The sequence below is a fragment of the Notolepis coatsorum genome, assembly GCF_963971535.1.
Source record: "Notolepis coatsorum genome assembly, contig: SUPER_15_unloc_4, whole genome shotgun sequence".
In the NCBI taxonomy this organism is placed as follows: Eukaryota; Metazoa; Chordata; class Actinopteri; order Aulopiformes; family Paralepididae; genus Notolepis; species Notolepis coatsorum.
Window position 1 is genome coordinate 621355 of NW_028174863.1, and position 7142 is coordinate 628496.

Sequence of the window (7142 nt, forward strand, 5' to 3'; positions counted from 1 at the left end):
CGCTCCAGATGTGAAAAGGGATGTGGATAATTATATGTACTGACCACAGATATGTAGAATAGTTCTATGTACTGATCACAGACATGTAGGATAGTTCTGATCACAGACATGTAGGATAGTTATATGTACTGATCACTGACATGTAGGATAGTTATATGTACTGATCACAGACATGTAGGATAGCTATATGTACTGATCACAGACATGTAGGATAGTTCTATGTACTGATCACAGACATGTAGGATAGTTATATGTACTGATCACAGACATGTAGGATAGTTATATGTACTGATCACAGACATGTAGGATAGTTCTATGTACTGATCACAGACATGTAGGATAGTTCTATGTACTGATCACACAGACATGTAGGATAGTTCTATGATGAATTGAAAATGGGGGACCCTGATGTAAACAAGACGAAAGTCATTCTCTGGTCTGCATCCCCTTAACAATTGTATGTATTGAGATGTACTGTACTGTACCCATTCTGCAATCTGTTAATAAACTTTTCAATCAATCAATCAATCAAACTGATCACAGACATGTAGGATAGTTATATGTACTGATCACAGACATGTAGGATAGTTATATGTACTGATCACAGACATGTAGGATAGTTCTATGTACTGATCACAGACATGTAGGATAGTTCTATGTACTGATCACAGACATGTAGGATAGTTATGTACTGATCACAGACATGTAGGATAGTTCTATGTACCGATCACAGATATATAGGATATAGTTAACTTATATGTACTTATGTTAATTTACGTATCGTAAATGTCTATCGTCGCTTACTTTATCAATTTTGATTGGAAGCTGGAATCAAAATGCTTGAATGTTCCGAGAGATTGTATCGCAAGCTTCGTAACAAAGACCTGCGTCAAGCTAGCGACAACAATCGTTGTTTCCGTTAATATGTCCATTTGAATATCACCAAAGCCTAAACACCAGCAACACGTAGTCCATAGTAAACTGTAGCTCAATACAGCAGAAAAAGCAGTGTATAGCATCACTTGTAAAAGGTGTAAGACATTTTAAAACATTGCCTACCTGGTGTTTGGGGCTCGCTATCAATGACGAGTTAATGACGCTTTACTTCCGCATTCCACGATAACAACCAAGGTAGGTGGCGTGGAGTGGCGGAACTCTTAATTATACGGCTCTGATCCTGTCGAGCTCCGTGCAGAATCAATGCTACGCAGTCTGCTTCTACACTCTTGAGAGCGCCCTCTGCTGACCTGGAGGTATCGTAACATCTCTCTTCACATAAGCTGAAAGCATAATGTTTCTTTTTTTAGACTAACCACACCTGTGTCTCTTACTAACTCAAAGTGTATTCCTGGGTTATGATAACATCCCATAACCTTAACATCAACCTTAAGCTTACCCCACATTTTGCATACAATTAATATTATACTGTATACTTATAGCACATGCATGAGATGGTCTATTTTGAAAGGTAACATTCTGAAGTTTCTTACACAATAAAGAAAAATCACGTTGAGTGCTAATGTATTAGAGAAACAGAGGTTTGAATACACTGAAATAAAATGTTTTCTCTTTACTTTTGTGTTGACTTGCTGCTAGATGCCTGTTTTTGGGTTCCAGCTGAGAGGTAGGAGCTGAAGTCTTATGTAGTACAAGTTTATAAAAATCCGACAGAAAATGAGTGTTTAACAAAGGGTTTTGTAATGTGTGTACCGCAATAATTCAGCGTGATTATTCAAAATGGCTGTCCACTTCCATTCATTCAGACGTGCGCATCAAAACAAAGAACAAAAGTCTTCTTCTGCCCCCCCAAAGATTCAGTGATTTTATAAAGGAAAAAACACCTTATCCTTCCCCATCACCAGGGGCGTATTTGGCACGGGGGACGTGGCAATGGGTCCCCCCCATTTTTTCAGAATGCAGTTAATGTCCCCCCCCCGTCTGACTACCTGTATGCAAAGAGTAGTAGATGGCCCAGTAGAGCTGAGTCTGACTACCTGTTCTATTATTATGCAAAGAGCAGTAGATGGGGGTCGCATTCTTGCCCTGCAAGGGCCAAGTACCCACTCGCTAAAGTACTTGTCTTTGCATAATAATAGCTCGGGTCGTCAGCCTAGGTGTGTGTTAAAATACGTCAAACATATTGTTTACACTGTCTTTCTTCTATTATAACCCTCCCAAATCATATTCAGAAAGTATCACAGAGACTTCTATTGACCAAGGAATTAGTTATTATTTCGCGATTTATTCACATAACGTTATATTGTTTACACTGTCTTTCTTCTATTATAACCCTCCCAAATCATATTCAGAAAGTATCACAGAGACTTCTATTGACCAAGGAATTAGTTATTATTTCGCGGTTTATTCACATAACGTTATATTGTTTACACTGTCTTTCTTCTATTATAACCCTCCCAAATCATATTCAGAAAGTATCACAGAGACTTCTATTGACCAAGGAATTAGTTATTATTTCGCGGTTTATTCACATAACGTTATATTGTTTACACTGTCTTTCTTCTATTATAACCCTCCCAAATCATATTCAGAAAGTATCACAGAGACTTCTATTGACCAAGGAATTAGTTATTATTTCGCGGTTTATTCACATAACGTTATATTGTTTACACTGTCTTTCTTCTATTATAACCCTCCCAAATCATATTCAGAAAGGCACACACAACATATTCCAGTTAACGGTATATTTTTTTAATGATTCGTTATGGCGTAATCAATACTTCCATGCGTATAAATTGCGTTCGCGACCTCCGTGTTTTGGGGGTAGTCATCAGAAACCTCGGATCCGGGATTCGCTCCCATCCGTCGGGCAAGAACTGTGGGTTTTCAGCCTCTCTCTCTGGAGCTTAACGGAGTTTCTGGAGGAGTTTCTGGAGGAGCTTGTCGCGGCTCATGCGCATGCGCACGCTCAACCAATCAGAGAGGGGCTTCGCTCAACCAATCAGAGAGGGGTCTGCAGAAATAGAGTTCAACCAATCAGAGAGGGGTCTGCAGAAATGCGGCTACAGGCCCTAACCCCCCCCCCCCCCCCATCGACGTCACTCGCCACGCCCCCAAATCTGTCCCCGGCACACATTGAGAGAGAGTTATGCCAGTGCCCATCACACCCCTGGACCCATGCATGCTGAACACATTCACAGGAGTCATTTTTACTTACTGTACTTAGATTGTACTTAGGTTGTACTTTAGATTGTATATTGTATTGTATATTCCTCTTGTAGACACGTGAATGTGTCTAACTATAATCCATTGTGCTCCAACTGTATTCCTTGCGACCTAACTGTATTTATGATAACTGCTGTGTAATCTCTTGACCCATTTTGCCCTGGGACTCAGTGGGACAGTGTGGAAGACTATCGCCAGGGGGAGCTGGTGGGCGTTGGGCTGGCAAAGGAGACAGGTGAAGGAGAGGCTGGTATGAAGGAGGAGCTGGATACACGGGACTCTCTCTTTCGTCGAATTCCACAGAAGCAAGCAGGTGTGTCGGCGAAGAGCTTACCATACATAGGACATGTGGGATACGGCTCCTGCGTCCAGTCCGAACAAGTAACGTCGCTAGCCAATAGTTTATCATCCCAGTATAGTGATTAGGGCACGTTGACCCCAGAAGAAGACGTTCGACAGCCGGACGGCACCGCTGACCCGCCGCGAGCAGCGTTTAGAACGTATAGTCGGGAGAATCGTTTGGTCACACTGACCAGAGCTTAGCTCCAAGTATAGGCCTGTTAGCCTAGTTAGCTCACGCGTCGCTCCGCCGTCTTCCAGCCTTCGGAGCAGACACCGCCGCCAGACTTCTCCGGACTTCACCCGCCTCCAACATTCTCCTAGCCGACCGCCAGTCCAGCGATTCGCCTGCCTAACGTCAGCCCAGCCAGCCCCCTTGCTATCACAGGTGACAACCACGGGACCGTACGACGGCCAACTCGCGTCACAGACATTCGTTGCGGGAGCGGGCCAGCACTCGGTTGGTACACTCACAACAGGTACTGTTAGCGCTCCAAGCGCCCTGGAACATTATCGGCGAACATTCTCTTTTTCAATAGCATGCTCTCCAAGGGCGAAGAGGATAAGGTACTTTGAGCTTGCACGTGCACCAGCGATTAAGGGCGCCCCAACTTTATTATTTTGGTAATGCCGGCATTTATAAGGTATTTTGATTTTCAGTGTGGGCCCACTCTCTTTCGTTTACTGTAATAACGTGTGGTGCATATGGCACAATTGTGATTGTAATTATACTTGTTTTCTCACTGTGTGCTCCTGGAGCATTCCGCCAATCTCCTTGGTACTTAGTGTATGAAAAGCTTATAACCCATATGGGGACTTGTGCATGAGAGTGCATGTAAAGCTTCAGTAAAAATGACTGGGAATGAGTGTTTAACCCCTTCCTTCCGACGAATGTGTATTACTGTTTAACCCTTTCCTATCTATGGTCTATGCATAATTGGGGCAGGTGTTCTGGACAGGTCTCCACCAGTCAACAAGGAAAGGTACTGCTTTGGGGAGAAATGATATCATCTATCACTACTGCCACCGGGTGTGAGAGGGTGTGGGACGTATTAGGGGAAGTGTGGGTGTTTGGGGAATTACTGCAGTCGCCCTGGAGGGCAAGAAGGACCAGTGTAGAACCCCTAGGTTAATAAATCCTAGGCCCCATTCGCTCCATTAGCTAAATCCCAATTCTAGTACCCCTACACTATACAGTCAGGGACTCAGCCGGACCCAGATCTGCTGTGCTCCCACTACCTGGTGACAGTTCATATCCACTCTCATAAAGTAGGGATAATCCACCCTTCTACACTCTTTTACTTAATTTAATTAATTTACTGTATGAAGCACACTCTCAGGGACTCATACAGAACCACGCCTTACAACGTAAAGTACATGTATTTTATTGTCACAATTAATAAACAAACTTGAAACTTGAACTTGTAAGTCAACCCAACCTTGAAATTAACTGGCCGACATAGCTGATAAAGAGTAATGGGTGTCCAAGTGTCCAAATCCCCCCCCCCTCCACCCAACCCCCTCCAATGTACAGTTTCTTCCCCTTCGGATGTATATATTTTTTTATTATCTCTTTTTCTTACACAGTACTGTATATCTGTATGCCATAAATGTATTGATGAATTGAAAATGGGGAACCCTGATGTAAACAAGACAAAAGTATTTTTCTGGTCTGCATCCTCTTAACAATTGTTTGTATTGAGCCGTACTGTATTGTACCCATTCTGCAATCTGTTAATAAAGTTTTCATTCAGTCACTCAGAGCAGCGACACTGATTGGCTGAGCATCGAGTCCCTGAGCGGGTAGGAGGACACCTGACAAACCGAGGCTGAGTTTCACTAAAGCATCTCGGCGCAAAATATTCTATTGTCTTGTAATTGTATTAATTTGCCTTTCTTGCACCAATTTACAATCTAGGATTGTAGATGGTATTGGGAAAACGTTGATTGTCAAAGAGACAAAGCAATTTTGAATAACGTGGCTTGTCTCTTAGAATCGTCACGCTCCTTGTTTGTACCTGATGTAGTAACAGGTTTAATTTAACTTGAGCCAGTGCCGTTCAGTACAGCGTTAACTTGTCTAGTTCTCTAGTAACAATGTGTCGGTGAAACTATTATTTAATATGTACATTGAATTAATATAAAGCCGTATGACCAGGCATTGTATGGTCATAAGCCTAACCTTATATTTTGATAATAAATGGGTGTGTACCAAATCCAAGAAGCGTCTGATTAGCTACTTGCTAAGCTAAGCTATCCTGGTGCAGTTATTTTGATGCTGACAAGTTGACGTCCCACAGCCAGACACGTTACAGTGTGTGACTCTACTCTATAATAATAATATATTGTCAATCATCATCCGTATGTCACCAGGTGCTACTCCTGGGTGGGCCGCACCGCGGGCAAGTAGGTGGTGTCTCTGAGCCGTCAGGGCTGCCTGTACCACAGCACCGTCCAGCACGAGCTGCTCCACGCGCTGGGCTTTAACCACGAGCAGACCCGCAGTGACAGAGACAGCCACATCAGAGTCCAGTGGGAGAACATCATCGACGGTGAGATCTACACCCTACACCTCCAGCACCCAATCTGTCAGCGTGCTACAGTCTCTCTCTCTGGTTTTTGTAGTGGACTTTCCATTCTGTGATTTCAATAGTAGTTCTTTATCAAACAAATCGAGGATGATCAACATGGGACCAATATAAAACCATTATATATACTACAGAAGAGGGCTGTAAGAATCACACATAAAGTGAGTTATCGAGAACACACAAATACATTATTTATTAAATCTAGAATAATTAAACTTGAAGACATGGTTAAGTTTCAAACAATGTTAATTATGTTTAGGGCAAGAAATAATACACTGCCAGAAAAACTACAAAATCTTTTTCATTTAGAAAGTGAGTTAAAGTGAGTTTAGTAGGAGAAAATAAAATGTAATTCCAGGGCCCCGTGTCCATACAAGCCGATGTTGCTGAGGCAACGCGGGAGGCCAAGCCACTTCTTGATGTATGAACTGACTGTCCTCTCCAGCTTCTCGACTTTGGTCATGGGGATCTCGTAGACCGTTAGAGGCCACATCAGGCGGGGGAGCAATCCAAACTGCAGGCACCAGAGTTTCAGCTTTCCAGGGAGCAAGGTCTTGTCTATGCTGACAAGGCCTTTGATGATTTCTTCCCTCAGCTGATCACTCTGGTCTGAGTCTTTGAGGCTCGCATTGTACCATCGCCCTAGGCTCTTGACTGGCAGTTCCGACACCAAAGGAATGGGTGTATCCTTAATGTGGAACCTCTGGTCCACGAGTTTTCCTTTGACGATGGATATGCTCCTGGATTTGCTGGGTTTGAACTTCATCCGTGCCCATGTAATGTTGGCATGAAGCTTTCCCAGCAGACGTTTGGTGCATGCTATGGTTGAGGTCAAGGTGGTCATGTCATCCATGTAGGCGCGAATAGGAGGTAGACGCTGTCCAGATTGCAGACGTTCTCCTCCCACAACCCACTTGGAAGCTCGAATGACCACTTCCATTGCCATGGTGAAGGCTAGTGGGGAGATGGTACATCCAGCCATTATTCCCACTTCCAAAGATTGCCATGATGTTGTGTATTCTGTTGTTTTGA